The sequence below is a fragment of the Odontesthes bonariensis genome, chromosome 15 (genome assembly GCF_027942865.1).
Source record: "Odontesthes bonariensis isolate fOdoBon6 chromosome 15, fOdoBon6.hap1, whole genome shotgun sequence".
NCBI classification, from domain to species: domain Eukaryota; kingdom Metazoa; phylum Chordata; class Actinopteri; order Atheriniformes; family Atherinopsidae; genus Odontesthes; species Odontesthes bonariensis.
This window is the reverse complement of record NC_134520.1, coordinates 27,399,710-27,415,271: the sequence shown is the minus strand read 5'-3', so window position 1 is coordinate 27,415,271 and position 15,562 is coordinate 27,399,710. Positions and strand designations below refer to the sequence as shown.

Sequence of the window (15,562 nt, the reverse complement as noted above, 5' to 3'; positions counted from 1 at the left end):
GCCATTTGGAGCTGAAATGTTTGTCTGCAGTGGAATTATTGAAAGCTTGTTATAGTTTATTTTAGTGTCTCCAGGTGCAAGCCTTAATACTGAAACAAGGGAAGCGCAGAACAGGATGAGAATGTTGTTAATGTTGATCTGAGAATGCCTGTAATAGCATCTTTAAGTTTAGTGTGTTTTCTCAATGGTGGACACCCTGTTCTAAATAAACAGACTTTGAACACTATCGTGTTAGAGGTCTGTTCCCATGTCACTGATAAAGAAACTTGCTTGGCCTGTTCTGGCAGAGCATGGGTCAGCAAGTGTGCTACTGTACATGACTTTAAATTGCAACCCAACTGAAGCTTTTATTGGTGTGAGAGGAATTACGTCACTTGTAGCATGCAGATAAAAAACATACACACAGAGAGAAAAAAACTTTTGTGCTTAATCTGAGGGAAAAGAGGGTTACCAATACGTTTTTATTTCTTCAAGTGTCCATGAAATCCCTTTGTGACAACCCCTTTAAATATACACATCTACATGGACATAAATTAAATTAGACATGGTTTCTATCCAGATATCATGCCAAACATCTCATTCACATTTCCACTGCACACACACACCTGTAGATTAACACAAACACATTTACAGCACTGCACACAGGCAAACTGTGTGCAGTGTTGTGAAAGATTGGTCTGTATTCTGACACCATGGATCAGAAATAGCACCACATGCCCAGAGACACATAGCTCCACATAAAAAGCTGTCCCTACTGGACTTCAAAACATCACATTGCTGTTTGCTACTACAAATGTCCGGGATATTGACAGTGAGGGAAACCTATTTTACATGCCATATTTCCGAAGGCCTGTTGGTATGAGGAAGCTGGTGAGTGATTTTTATTATTTTATTATTACATTTATAACACAAAATAAAAGATGTGTGACATTGAAAATGCTGTGAACTTGCTTATAGTTTCTTAGTCTTTAATCATACTCCAGTCTTTTTTTTTTTTAGCCTTTTCTACCTTTGTTATTTTGTACAAATTCTTCCTAGGTCTGTTGTTACTAGAACATTTGATTTTTTTTTTTTAATCTCTAACCCTGAGCATATTTGTATCAATATCTAACCACAACCATGTATTTTTTATGCCTAGCCCTAACCATTTGGGAGTGACTGTGAGTCAAAAAGTGAAAAGTAACAATAAAGACAATCCTGGGTCAGAAGGGACTTTATCTTGTGTGACATGCTGCACCACCATAAATACCCTTATACCTTGTTAAAAACACTTTTGAACATTTATTAGTTATGCGATAGGTGTCATATTATGATTTTTTAAAAGCAGACATAGGCATTGAACAATTTTTGATTTTTGATTTCTGAAAATCAAACCCAGACAGACAGTATATCAACCTTAACATATTGGAGCCTTTATTTTCAAACTGCTACATTTAGTGCTTTGGACCAACGCAGGTATGATATAATTCTGGTGAAACTGATTTACATATTTATATTCACAACTGCATTTTACCCATTTTACCTGAAAATGTAAATTTAATTTAAAACTATACATTGAGCTCATACTGTATTTCCAGCCATAAGGGCTAGGTTTATCATTTTTATTTATGGGCCCAAACTCTGGTAGTTTGTGTTGTGTATCTGTCAGCCTGTCTGACTTCCGTCCTGTGAGATATTAGCTGGTTATTTTTCATTCACAAACACTGCATGACTAATAAAGCATGTTTTAAGCCTCTGCATATTTTACCTAACTTTTTTTTGTTTGTGGTTTATGATAATAATTATTCGAGTAGTGTTGCACAACAACTTTTTTCCAGAAATTAATACACAACCCAATTTATACTTATGGGAAAATAATAGACCTCCGGCAGCAGTATGATATTCTCCATTTTGGTTAAATTCTGTGTGTTTGCTTCCTTTCCACTTCTCTTATTTTCTGTCATTATTGCAGTCCTCATCATTAGTCCTACCCGTACACCCACACAGTTCATGTTTCTTTCCCACTAATTCCCTCTTTTAGGTAGATTTTTGCCATTCTTTTCTTTTCTTTTTTTTGTTTCTGATGGAAAAACTAGATTTGGCAAAAGCCTGATTGACATTTCAGAAAACAATAACATTTCATCACTGTACTTACTAAGTAGTTGTTTGTGGCCTCTTTTGTGTTCCATATAAGTATTTTTCTCAGTTTTCAAAGTTGAAACATCTGCTCTGTAAGTCCCAAGAACAAAAAAAAAAAGCTTGGTTCACAAGAAAATGACATGAAGTGAAATTTACCAGTTACTTCTGGCAACATTTACAAACTGTGTTTGCTCAGAAAGATTTGAATAAACAAAAGGGGACCTGAAAAAAGCAGATAGAGTGCTTTCATTCAGAAAAAAAGTATAATAGGAGAATAAGTTACTTAAATGGCCCATGTAAGCCTGCAGCTTTATTTGCTCATGGCTTTCATGAAAATAAAGAAATCAAAAGCATATTTCAACAACTCAAGGATGACTCGTTAATGGTCCCCAAGCTGCAGGGAGAATGCCGGGAGACAATAAGGTTGAGAGTATGACCAAATCACAAAACCCCCTGAAATTTCATGCGTACTGTTTGAGTGCCGTAGACTGTGTCAACATAAGTGCATTACGAAAACATCAAACAGGCGTAAGAAGGTCATTGGGAAGTTGTGAGTGCTACGTTAAATTCTTTGGAAACCATGTTGCTCCTGCGTTGACTTAAAGCCCAGTGCCTGTGATTCTTTACTGACAAAAACAAACTGCATTAAGTGCAGTCGAACAAGTTGTGGTTCTCAAAGACTGTAAAGACTTTTGAGCAGTTCAGCACTTTATTCAAAAACTTAGTTTTTTTTTATGTTGCTCCATTCATCACTCCAGTTATACACTAAGATTCCTGTGTTGGATTTAGGTTGACTAAGGCCAAGTTCAAACATGCAATGTATTTCAAAAGTCAGATTTTTTTTGCCCCTACTTTCGTTCTCAAAGAGAAAAAAAAGTAACCTGCCCTCACAACACTGTTTAAAAGAATCGAGACTGCCCTCCACTCAAATATGTTCCCATGGGGCACTTGTTCATGCACGTTCATGCAAGCCAAACTGATGATACTTTTGTTTAAAGAAGCAACCTCTTCTGGTTGTGTGAGATACTGTACATGAATTGTAAAAACGGCATCCATGAAGGTTACAGTTGCCTTGTTAAAAGACTGTGTTTCACTCCCTAACCAAGAAGATTTTATTTCTAACCCTAATGAAGAGATGTTATCGGCTAAACACAATCAGGAAGTTTCATCGTAACATGTTGTGGGAACATGTAACTAAAGCAACCAGCAAAATGGTGTTTATGACGGTGGTGGTTGTCCTGTAAAATAATGCATTTCAACCCTAATGTCATCTTTGTCTAACCTTAACCCTGTAATGTTATTGCATAAACCCAGTTAGGAAATATAGACGTTTAGTAAAGTTTTTGTGTTATTACTTGAATGTAACTAAGAGGTGGGAAACATGCGTCATGAATGCATTTACTCCACCAGCCAATCCATTCTCTCATATGTGTTTTTTGATAAACATGGCTCTAGAGTTGCTGTTTTCGCTTATAGTGTTATAACTCTTAAGTGAAAGTAAGAGCAACAGGACTGAATTTAGGAGCAACATTTAAGTTGTCTTCAATGCAGAACTTTACTTTACATACAGTATGTGTTGAGCTGTATGTTGACTTGAATGATCTAGATGAGACATCAATGACACCTGAGACTTAGATTTGTGTTAACTTTTTTTAGCATTTAAATGTGATGTGCTTGCATTTCCATCAATTTAGTCAATTTGAGTCTCTTCTGCAGACTAATTAGTTGACCCCTGCCTTTATAATGGTGCAGGCAGATCTGCAGCAGTTCATCAGTGTATTTTATGTGTCATCTTATTTATGTGTTTCACATTTAGAATTTTTTTTTCATAATTAGAAATTCAGGACTGTTTACTGAGGACTCTCATGCTGAGTAAAGCGTGGGTGACAACATGCAGCTTGCTAAATGGACACAAGTACATGACAAACCATGTGGTTTTAATTGTCCCTTCTGGACATGGACTAATGCTCACACATTTGCTGTTGTTTCAGTTCTTTGAGAGCTGACTCAAATAGCAAGGCTTTATAGAAGCTGAACTTTTCAACCATGCTGCAACTGGTTAGCTCATTGATATATCTTTCATCATCACAACTGAATGATTTCCTTTTCTTTTTTTATAGCCACGTTGCAGTTATTGTGTAAATTATAAAGAGACAGCCTTGCTGTGAAATTTCATTGTTTAGCATGACCATTGTCCAATGTTTTTAATCACTGGCCTTGCTTATGAGTGATGATTGAAAAAAAACACAAGAAAAAAGTGCATTGTTTGGAAATAAAGAGGCATGTTTGAACTTAGGGAACCAATAACAAAGGAGCAAGGCAGAGATCAAGGTCCATAAAACCAAAGGTCAAAACAGGTAGTCAAAACAGACCACCTCACAGGCAGAACAAGGACCTCAATGCAAGGAGAGGGCTGAACATAAAAACACTATGGATAACAGTGGATCTGGAGAGTTTTTCTAGATACTAAAGAGCGTGGGAGGAAACAATTAGGTTAAGGAAGCAATTAGGCAATTGATTAGGAAATAAATCAACTGAAAAAAATCTCAGGCAGGCAGGCAACAGAAAGGAATACATTTTGCAACAGGCTGTAAAAAAAAAGACAAGTAGATGCAGGCAATTAACAGGACTGAAACTTACAGGTGGAGCCAATCAAAAGATGTTTAGTCCTGACTCTGGGCACCAGCAGGAGACTCCTGTCCTCCAGATAGGACTTGAACCAGTTTAAAGCACGACCAGAGATTCCCACCCAGTCTTCTAACCTCTGTAATAAGATCGCATGGTGTCAAAGGCAGCACTCAGGTCCAGCAGAACTAAGACTGTGACTTTACTTGCATCTGTGTTCAGGCAGATGTCATTTGTCACCTTGATCAGAGCTGTCTCAGTGCTGTGGTGGGGCCTAAAGCCTGATTGGAGAGTCACTAAGCTGTTGGTATACAACTTTTTCTAGGACTTTGCCTAAGAATGGCAGGTTTGATATGGGCCGGTAGTTGTTCAGTACTGTGGCATCAAGATTGCTCTTCTTTAGAAGAGGCTTAATGACAGCGGTTTTTAAGGCCTTTGGAAATGTTCCAGTCTGGAGTGAGATGTTGACTAGATGAGCGAGTTGTGGTAACAAACTGCTCAGCACAGACTTTAGGAATCTAGTGGGCAACTCATCAAGGCAGCACGTTGATGAACTCAGACTGTTTTATCAGTAACAGGTGTGAAATGTGTCAGCTCTAGGTGTCTAGCTGACTGCAGAGTAGTTATTTGTGTTGTGGAAATTATTGCATTTTTAATGCCTTGAACTTTGTCATTAAAGAATATTGCAAACTCACTACACTTGGATGTAGAAATGAGTTATAAAGGCAGTGAAACTGGAGGGTTTGTTATAGCAAAAATAAAAAATTTAGCTGCAAAAATTAATGTTTAATTTTGAAAACCACAGGATTTGAGAGAAATACAGTTGCAATGAACACAAATAAAACACAAAGAGAATAATTATGAGAGAGACAGCAATATTGTCTGAGTAAGTGTTGCAACGAGTTCCTCGGGCCATCCAGAAGCAAGGTCCACAAACAGCAACCTGGAGGGTGTCAATCAGGAGATTGTGAAGATACATATTCAGTAATCTCACACATGTTGCAGTTTTTTTTTTCATTATTATCATTCTGTTACACATGAATTTAACTCCATAGAGGGGTTGGAGGATGGTATTACCCATGACTATTAAAACTGAGTTCCACGGTGCCTACTCAGTTACTTTGAAATAAATTTGAGGCACTTTTAGTTTAAGTATTTAAAATGAGGTAGTTAAGGCAGGAAAATATCATGACTTGGTCTTAAACTGAAATTGTAATAATGTATTGCATCAATTTTTTTTTATAGGACTTTGAAAGGCTTGCTGAGTGGCATGAAAAAAATATTTTCAGATTTCATCTTCATCAGCAATACAAAGTTTTCTACATTTTGACTGTTTCGTGCTTTGCCAGTTTCCAAGACAGTTTTTAGCCTCTATTAGTTCAATGTTTCTAAACATATCAAAAATCCTTAAAAATGTTTTTTGATATACTATGCAGAATGATGGAAAACCAACACTGATATTCAGCATTAGTAAGTGTAACAGTTAATCTGAACTGAACTCTTATTACCCAAATCTCTTCTGAAATAAGTCACAAACACATGCTTCGCTTGTGTTAATGCATGAGAGCCCCCCAACTCAGCTCCTTCCTTAATTTATTTTCTTGGCTGGAAGGAGACACGTCACAGGGTACAATGTCATAAAACCTGATGACGTACAAGCTTTGCACTGAGTCACCTCAGCACTCTCTTTCTCTCCTTAAGCTTTCTTCTATAAATCTTTCCATAATTTCTTCTGCCACAGAATATGGAAAGATGAGACACACTCCTTTATAACCTTGCTTGTGTCTCATAGGAGAATGTGAAGCGGTAGCTGCCTGAGCATATAATTGACTTGGTGTGGAATGTGTGATGGAGCAGTTGAATGTGTCTGTTTGTCTCAGTGTGTGCAAACAAGGTGTACTCCAGAGGCTGGCTGGGATTTGGGTTTTATGAGTTACTCTATCTTGCTATGATGATGCGTTTGAGGTAGCACAAAGAACAAGATGACAGTCAATATGGTGCTTATTATGCACACTGCTGTGGGCTGTGTGTTTATGTCAGAGTGCGTGTAAAAGATAAATGGGGGAGTAACTAAGATATCTCAATCTCAGCCCCCTCAGGATCTATCCAGTGGTCCCTGTTGGTTGCTGGTGTCACAGTCAGATGTTATCCTCTCACATCTGGAGCTAATATGTTTTTTTTCAATCGATGCAAACACCAAGCTCTTTGTGTAATCCAGATGTTTGTGCCAATTGGCGAGTACTGTTGTAATAAGAGACAAACTAATTAATCATTTTTCTGCTGTGAGACCTGGGCTGCACTTTTTAATTCAATTCAATTCAATTCAATTCAAAAATACTTTATTTATCCCAGAGGGAAATTAAATGTTGATGTAGCTCAATTAAATCAAGGAGTTATTATAGATGCTGATGGCTGTGGGCATGAAAGATTTCCTGTAGCGGTCCGTTTTGCATCCAAACTGAAGAAGCCTTTGACTGAAGAGACTCTGTTTTCTGATAACAGTCTCATGGAGAGGATGTTCAGGGTTGTCCATAATTCTCTTGATTTTATGCAAAATCCTTCTTTGCATTATTGTCTCCAGTTGTTCCACAGTCGTCCCCAGAACAGAACCAGCCTTCCTTATCAGGTTGTTGAGTCTTTTTAGGTCCCTGGTTCTGATGCTGCTGCCCCAACAGATGACGCAAGAGGAAATGACGCTCTCAACAACAGACTTGTAGAATTTTACACGTTTTTTGCCTCATTTTTAAGAACAGGAATTCCATGTGTGTTGCGACACAGGTTGATCTACTCAACAAAAGCAGTGGAGGAGGACTAGAGAAAGAAAATATTCATTTTTAAGTTGCAGTCTTTCTAAACTAAGTGACATTATTAGGCATTCAATTCATCCAGTTTAAATATTACATATTTAAATTGGAATATATAGGACATATTATTTTCTTCATATGGAAGTTTCAGCACATCAATCTAAAAATGGCTGGGCTAGGTGGCCAGAGGTCTAGTCACCCAGAGAACCTTCAACAGGTTCCCTTTGCTTCTTTTACATTTTGTCTATCTGTCTATTCTCTCATATGACTATGTCTGACAAATGCTCTGTCTTATGTGCAGCTCTGCACTGGAAGAATTCCCCCTCTTGATTCAATAAGGAAATACCGAACTGTGGAAAAAATCTATATCTCCATCAGTAAATCAGGCAAAATTACAAACAAAATCTCTTGAACTGGGAAACTTTTTTTTCCCACCATAGCAGAAACCAGAACTAGATGTGGAGCATACATTTCTCCATTTAGGTGAAGTTTTCAGATAAAAACTGTTCTCAGCTTCTTCTAGCACTCATGATGAAAACATGTTAAAGCTGTTGAGGCTTAGGATATACACAAAGGGCTTCAGCATAGGTGTTTGAAATAGCTAGAAGCTGAAGAACATTTCATATTAATACCTAATCTTGGGACTTCTCCGTGGTCTATGAATTCATGACATCAAAATTAGTGAAGAGTTTAAGAGTCGACATTATGCTGATTTAGATATTCAGAATTTCATTTTGTGCGTCTATTGGAATAGTGTTCAATCCACATATTATTTCTAGTTTATCTAAGCTAATGGACAGATAAACAGGCCCGTGTTTGTCTGGATACATGTTTCTGCAACAAGGATATTAATAGTGTGGTCCTGGGCATATCGCCAGTGGAAATAAGGATGTCCAGTTCAATGTCCTTGCCCTCATATAAAAACACAGAGCTTGATAATGTAAACATTTTAATCTATGAAACAATAACAACAGGTTTATAAGATTATTTACTCTAATGGCAAATAGGTGAAAGATTGATCAAGGAGCAAAACATGTTCCAGTAAAAATGGACTGAAAATAAATGCAGAGGGAAAAATGTCATTAATGCGTTAATGCAATGCAGTGTTTTGGCATGGCATGTACTATTCAAGCTGTGACCAGTAAAGAGGGAAATGATTAAGCTTCATTCACTTTTCTACTTATTAGCCACGAGGACAAGCTAGCCAGGGAGTACAGGTCCCTGTTGTTCCACTTTCTCTTTCTTCCCAGCCAAATCTTTGAAGAAAAACATGTAATAGATGTATTTTTCAACACATTAAAAACATAGCAGAGTCACAATTAAGGGTCAAGAGTCATGCCATGACTACGTGTGTTGTTGTTTTGCAGGGGAGCATCAATGTGACGTTACTCTAATCACTTTGCTTCATTAAGAATGTAAGCACTAACCATACTTTATTTTTGTGACCCTAACCATTTATTTGGCTAAATCATAGTTAAATTTTATTATGTACATTCATTCTAATGAATAGGGGGTTTAGGACACGGATGCGGATTCAGAGGATGTAGAAAGCAAACAGGGTTTTATTTAAAAAAAAAACAAAGGACAAAACCAAACGCGGCTGAGCCGGATATCAAAAACTTAAACTGTGGAATAAATATTTGAACAATAACTGAGACAAAAACAAAAGACTTGACAAGGCATGGATAAATGCGTCCTCCAGGCTCGCAGTCCATCTCTAGAGTCTCAGAATCTTCAAAAGAGAATTTAAGAGTTTGTTAGCCACCTGGAGTTTCTGGTACGAGGTGGTGTCCCGCTCCAGACAGTGCCACAACTCTTCATATTGGTCCCAGAGTTGCTCAGAGTCCGCCGCGTCCAGTTTTGGGCCAGATCCTTCTGTCACAGGTGGGGTGGGGTGGAAGGACACGGATGCGGACTCAGAGGATGTAGAAAGCAAACACGGTTTATTTCACAAAAACAAAAGTTCAAACAAAAAGCTCGGCTGAGCCGGATAACAAAAACCTAAACTCTGGAATAAATACTTTAGACAGAAACAAAACAAAAGACTTGACATAGCATGGATAAATACTTTGCTTAAACGTGGGGTCGTGGCATGAGGGATATAAACGGGTGTAAGACGGGTAGGATCTGGCAAACTGAAAGGGGAAATCTGGAAACTAAATATAGGACTGGGAGTGATTAGTGACAGGGTGCAGCTGGTGACAATAACAAACAGGTGAGGGGAATGAACTAATGATTAGAACATGGGGACTGAGGGAAAAACAATGGCAAAACTAAAACATGGCAAAACTTAACTAAACATGGACCGAAACACCAAGAAATGAACAACACATGACAAAACACCAAACTAAAAGCATGGGGAGAAATCCCATGGGCGTGACACTCTGTACTTTTAACCCCTAACCTTAAACGTCTGCGAGTGGAAGCAAAGTAGAAAGTGAAAGAAAACAACTTGAGATGAGTCTTAATGCTCAGGGAGCGTCAAACAAATACATCTGACATTACCTTTGGATTATAGGAAATGTTGGATAAATAACTCATTCATGCATGTTCCGCATCCCTTTAAATGCCTCCTTTTCACAAATTTGTTTCTCATGAGTCACTCTGTTTCAAACAATTGTTCAAAGTTCCCTTTAAGAGAATGACTGAAGCCAGTGCCCATGGCCAAAGAGGTAATTCCTGCACATCTGCGCTCATTTCCAGCCTTATTTACCCTCTTTCAATGGAGAAGCCTTAATGCTTTCATGCACCAAACCGACATGAGCCAGAGGTGAAAAAAAAGCAGTTGAAAACAATGCAAGGAGTGTTCGACTCTAAGATCTAAGCCTGGATGTTAGGAGATAACTTTGCATTGCAGAAGGGAGTATTAGTCTATTGTTCAAGGGAAATTAGAGGACCAAACACCGATCTCAGTTTTTTGCTAAGCATGTTTTAATATGTTTAGATTCCTCAAAAACCTCAGTTTAGATTTAAATCAACACATGGGTTCCAAAAGAGCTGATGGTGCGTTTAAAACTGAAAAGAGAAGTGAAACAGATGTTCACTGACACTCCAGAGGTCCGTTTCACGTAGCAGGTTTAGTGAAAACTCTGAGTAGGTTAACCCTGAAATGAGGGAAACCCTGAGTTTTCCGTTTCACAAAGGGAGGTAACTCAACCCCGAGAAAGAGGGGTAACTCTAGCCTGTTTCACAAAGAGAGGTAACTTAACCTCACGGTCAGTTACCGGAGTAACAGACTCTCTGAACCTAACCTGGTCGGGACCAGGTTTTATTCAAGAAACCTCGAGTATCTCTCTGTCTCCGCCCTCTTTCAGCCACACACGCCATTTGATTTCCTCATTCATTCAGTCAGCAGAGCGAGTTCTTCCATCTCAGTTCTTCTACTTCTATAAGTCCATTAGGCACAGTAGGAGGCGACTTTTTTCACGAACATGTCCTTTTGACAACGATCCCGTGGATGAAGGTGCAGCATTATTGCGCAGAGAAATAAATATTCGTCGGAGATGGTTATCAGACCGCGCATAGATTTTTGCATTTACAGACAAATATCTTTTTGAGTGGTACTATCAGAATGTGTTGGGACAAAAGAAAAAAAAGACATAAAAGACAAATAAATATTTGTATGAATAGGCTTAAAAAAGACATATATAGGCCTATTATATTTTCTAAAGGCACTCGTGTCTTGGGGATGGATTCCCTCAGCCACTGCCCTCCCGTTAGAGGTGGCGGTGCACTGCTGGGCACCACCCGTTTTACGGGCATCTGCCTTCTTTCTGTTGGCTCAGTAGAAGTCTGTGTTAGTTTATATAGGCTTAATTATTTAACAGAACATGATATAGATGATGACTCTAAATTGTCCTTCGGAGTGACTGTGAGTGTGTATGGTTGTTTGTCTCGTTTGTCTATGTGGCCCTGTGATGGACTGGCGGCCTGTCCAGGGTGTACCCCGCCTCTTGCCCATTACCGCTGGGATAGGCTCCAGCCCCCCCGCGACCCGACTGACGGATTCAGCGGTGTATAGATAATGGATGGATGGATGATATAGATGAGAAGACATAGTTTATGTGTGTGAAAACAGCATTATGTTGGGAATAAAATAACTGCACAGTCAAATAGCCACTTAATATTTATTTTACAGAGTAAAACATGATCAAAATGAGGTACCTCCATGCCGAGGTCTCACCTGTTTGAACAATGTTTTTATATTTCATCTTAAACTGGTGCCAAGAGCGCTTCTCCCCTGCGGGATTGCACCTAAATGAAATAAATGAATGGGCTACCATTCAAGCAGTTTCCCTGTAATATTATTGTGATTGCAAAGGACTACATTTAAACTTACACTTTTGCTGCTGCAACGGTGTTGCACTTATTTCTAAAAACGTGTTGAAACTCGCCGTATGAGCGCATTAAGATTTCCAATTCGAGGTTGGTGAAAAACGTAGCCCCTCCTCTTCCCCGTTGCCAAGGTGACTCGTCGAATCGGGGCTCCATTGATGCTGGCTTTTTAAAGTTGTGGTGCACGCGCTAAACTCAAGGTGAACTTACTCAGAGTTGATTAACCTCACTCAAATCAGCGTTTGTGGAACCGAAAACTCAGGGTTTTCTATCTCAGAGTAGATCAACTCAGAGATCAGGAATAGACTCAGAGTTGGTTGAACCTGCTACGTGAAACGGACCCCTGAAGTCCCTGACAGCCAAATGTCATATTACCATATGGAGTACAGAGTTTTATCAAAACAAACAAACATTTCAAGGAAAACATGGTGTGGGTGGAAGAATCCCACCCCAGCAAAATGAATGGAAATAAAGAGATGAGGTCATTCCCCTTCAGTGACAATCTTTGTACCCTAGTGGTGTACAGCTCACATGGAAACATAAACAAAAATAAAGTATGACTTTTTGACTAATGATAGGGTCCCTTTAGGAAAAGTCATAAAATTTCAAGTTGGAAAAAGATAGTTTAAGGTATTTTTTCTACAGCTAAACATGGTAGTGGGTCACTTTTGACCCGCAAGACAACAGGAGGGTTAATGAGTAATATTGCCTGTAAGTCTTTAACAGCTGGAAGTATCAAAAATGGTCAATCATAGTAAAGAGGAGTAATTTTCTTAATCCGGCACTGTGAGCCATGTCACGAGTGCAAGTGATTTATTGCCGTCATCAGATTTCTATTCATTTAACATGCGTGAAGATAGCTGACTTCAACACTTTTGCTCCCAGCAAAGCTGGCAACAGCATCCTGTTATTGTGCTTATCAGAGGTAATGAACTTTTGTATTATCTTTCTTCACACTGCTCCTGTTTAGGATGTGTGTAAAACCAGTTAATTCCTGCTTCCAAACTGTCACTGCGGTATTCACTGGCAGAGGGATGCCAGGTTGCTGAAAGTAACGAGCCAAATCCATCTCAGTAAAGATCAGCGGGTTGTAAAACCTGTGACTCCATTGTGACGCAGACCAAGGAAATTAATTTGGAATTAACCCCCTCCTTTTCCCAGAGGCACTTTTCAAGAAGACAAACAATGACACATCCTCTTTATGTCAAAGTTTTATTGTAACTTAGGCACTATTTCACTCTGGCACCCACACATAAACCAATAGGCAAGGCAAGGCAATTTTATTTATAGAGCACAATTCATACACAGGGCAATTCAAAGTGCTTTACAGCTACATAAAATCACAAGAAGGCAATAAAACCATTAAAAAGGAATAAAAAAAATAAATAAATAAATTAAAAAAGAAAGAAATTTAAAACCCATTAAAATAATCATTAAGTAATTAAAAAGTGAAGAGTGCAGATGAAATACTTTCAGGTGTCATATGCACAGCTAAATAGAACTGTTTTCAGCCTGGATTTAAACATTGTCAGAGTTGAGGCCTGTCTCACATCTTCTGGAAGGCTGTTCCAGATTTTAGGGGCATAAAACTGAAACGCAGCCTCACCTTGTTTAGTCCTGACTCTGGGCACCAGCAGGAGACCCCTCCCTGAGGTTCTCAGAGCCCGAGTTGGTTCATATGGCTCTAACATGTCAGAGATGTACTTTGGCGCTTGACCGTGAAGAGACTTGTACACAAGCAGAGCTGTTTTAAAGTCTATTCTCTGAGCGACAGGAAGCCAGTGCAGAGACCTGAGCACTGGACGAATATGGTCGTATTTCCTGGTTCTAGTCAGGACTCGAGCAGCAGCGTTCTGGATGTACTGCAGCTGTCTAATAGCCCGTTTAGAGAGCCCAGTGAGCAGGCCGTTACAGTAGTCTAACCTGCTGGAGACAAACGCATGGATCAGTCTTTCTAAGTCTGGTTTAGACACTATTCCTTTGATTCTGGCAATGTTTTTTAGATGGTAAAAAGCTGCTGATGTTACAGATTTAATGTGGCTGTTAAAGTTCAGGTCTGAGTCCAATATTACCCCGAGATTTCTAACTTGATAGTTAGGTTTTAGAGAGAGAGTCTCAAGGTGACTGATAACACTTTCTCTTTGTTTCTGTGGGCCACAGACAATGATTTCAGTTTTGTCTGAGTTTAGCTGGAGGAAATTGTTTTGCATCCACACACTGATCTGTTCGATGCAGCGACACAGTGTATCTACAGGCCCGTGTTCTCCTGCCGTCAGTGACACGTAGATCTGAGTGTCATCTGCATAGTTGTGGTAGGACACATTATAGCTGCGTATTAGCTGGCCTAGTGGAAGCATGTACAGATTGAACAATACGGGTCCCAGGATTGACCCCTGGGGAACCCCACAGGTCATAGCCATTTGGTCTGAGACACAGTCACCAATTTCAACAAAATATTTCCTGTCCTCCAGATAGGACTTGAACCAGTTTAAAGCACGACCAGAGATTCCCACCCAGTCTTCTAACCTCTGTAATAAGATCGCATGGTCAACTGTGTCAAAGGCAGCACTCAGGTCCAGCAGAACTAAGACTGTCACTCTACTTGCATCTGTGTTCAGGCGGATGTCATTTGTCACCTTGATCAGAGCTGTCTCAGTGAAACTGGAGGGTTTGTTAATCTGTTTACTGTAGCAAACAGGACACGAGAGTTGTTACTGCAGTTTTTGATGATTTCAGAAAAATAACTCTCCCTTGTTCTACGCAAAGTCTGGTTGAACACACATAGCTTTTCTTTGTAAGTCTCATAATGAACCTGGAGCTTTGACTTGCGCCATTTCCGTTCGGCTCTCCAGCACTCCCTTTTCTGTGCCCTGACCGACTCTTCTTTCCTCCATGGCGCCCTTTGCCCACTTTTAACCATTCTAACCTTGACAGGAGCAATGGTATCCAAAACATTTAAGAGACTTGATGTGTAAGAGTTCAACAGATCATCAACATCAGAACACAGGGTGTTCTCAAACCTAATCATTTCCATAACCTGTTCTGTCATTTATGAGTCTTCCCCGAACAACTGCAGACCCAGCTGGTGTTTTGGGTAAAGTAGATAGGTCGAAGAAAACACAGAAATGATCAGATAAAGCAACATCAACGACATTCACGTTTGAAATAACAACACCCCTTGAAATGAGCACATCTAGAGTGTGCCCTCTGTTGTGGGTGGGCTCAGTCACATGCTGAGTTAGACCAAACATTTCAAGGACAGCAGTGAGCTCTTTAGCTTCCTTGTTATGCGCTACGTCCACATGCACATTCAAGTCCCCTGTTATGACTAAACAGTCAAAAGCAGTGCACACAATTGAAAGTAGTTCAGTAAAATCATCAATAAAACAATTCTGTGGTGGTTTATAAATGGTGATATAAAGTATGGAAGATTGTTTCATCTCCATTTTGAATGACACATACTCAAATGATGAAAAAAACCCAAATGACAACTTGTGGGTGGGTATATTGTCCCTGAACATGGCACAAACACCCCCACCCCTCTGGTTTTCTCGTGTTTCAGACACAAAATTGAAGTGAGGTGGACTAGACTCAATCAGGACTGCATTTGCTGTGTTTTTGTCGAGCCACGTCTCAGTTAAAAACATAAAATCAAGATTGTGAGAGGAAATAAAACTATT

The 15,562-nt window shown here is 39.3% G+C and overlaps 1 protein-coding gene across 1 annotated transcript in view; it reads left to right on the top strand.

Moving 5' to 3' along the window:
* The first annotated feature begins 779 nt into the window (after positions 1 to 779).
* LOC142400692 (leptin receptor-like) overlaps positions 780 to 15,562 on the top strand; it is a 71,779-nt gene continuing 56,996 nt past the window's right edge. Inside the window, exon 1 of the mRNA XM_075485797.1 lies at positions 780 to 870. The gene's annotated coding sequence lies outside the window, so the exon portion shown is untranslated. The remainder of the gene's footprint in view (positions 871 to 15,562) is intronic.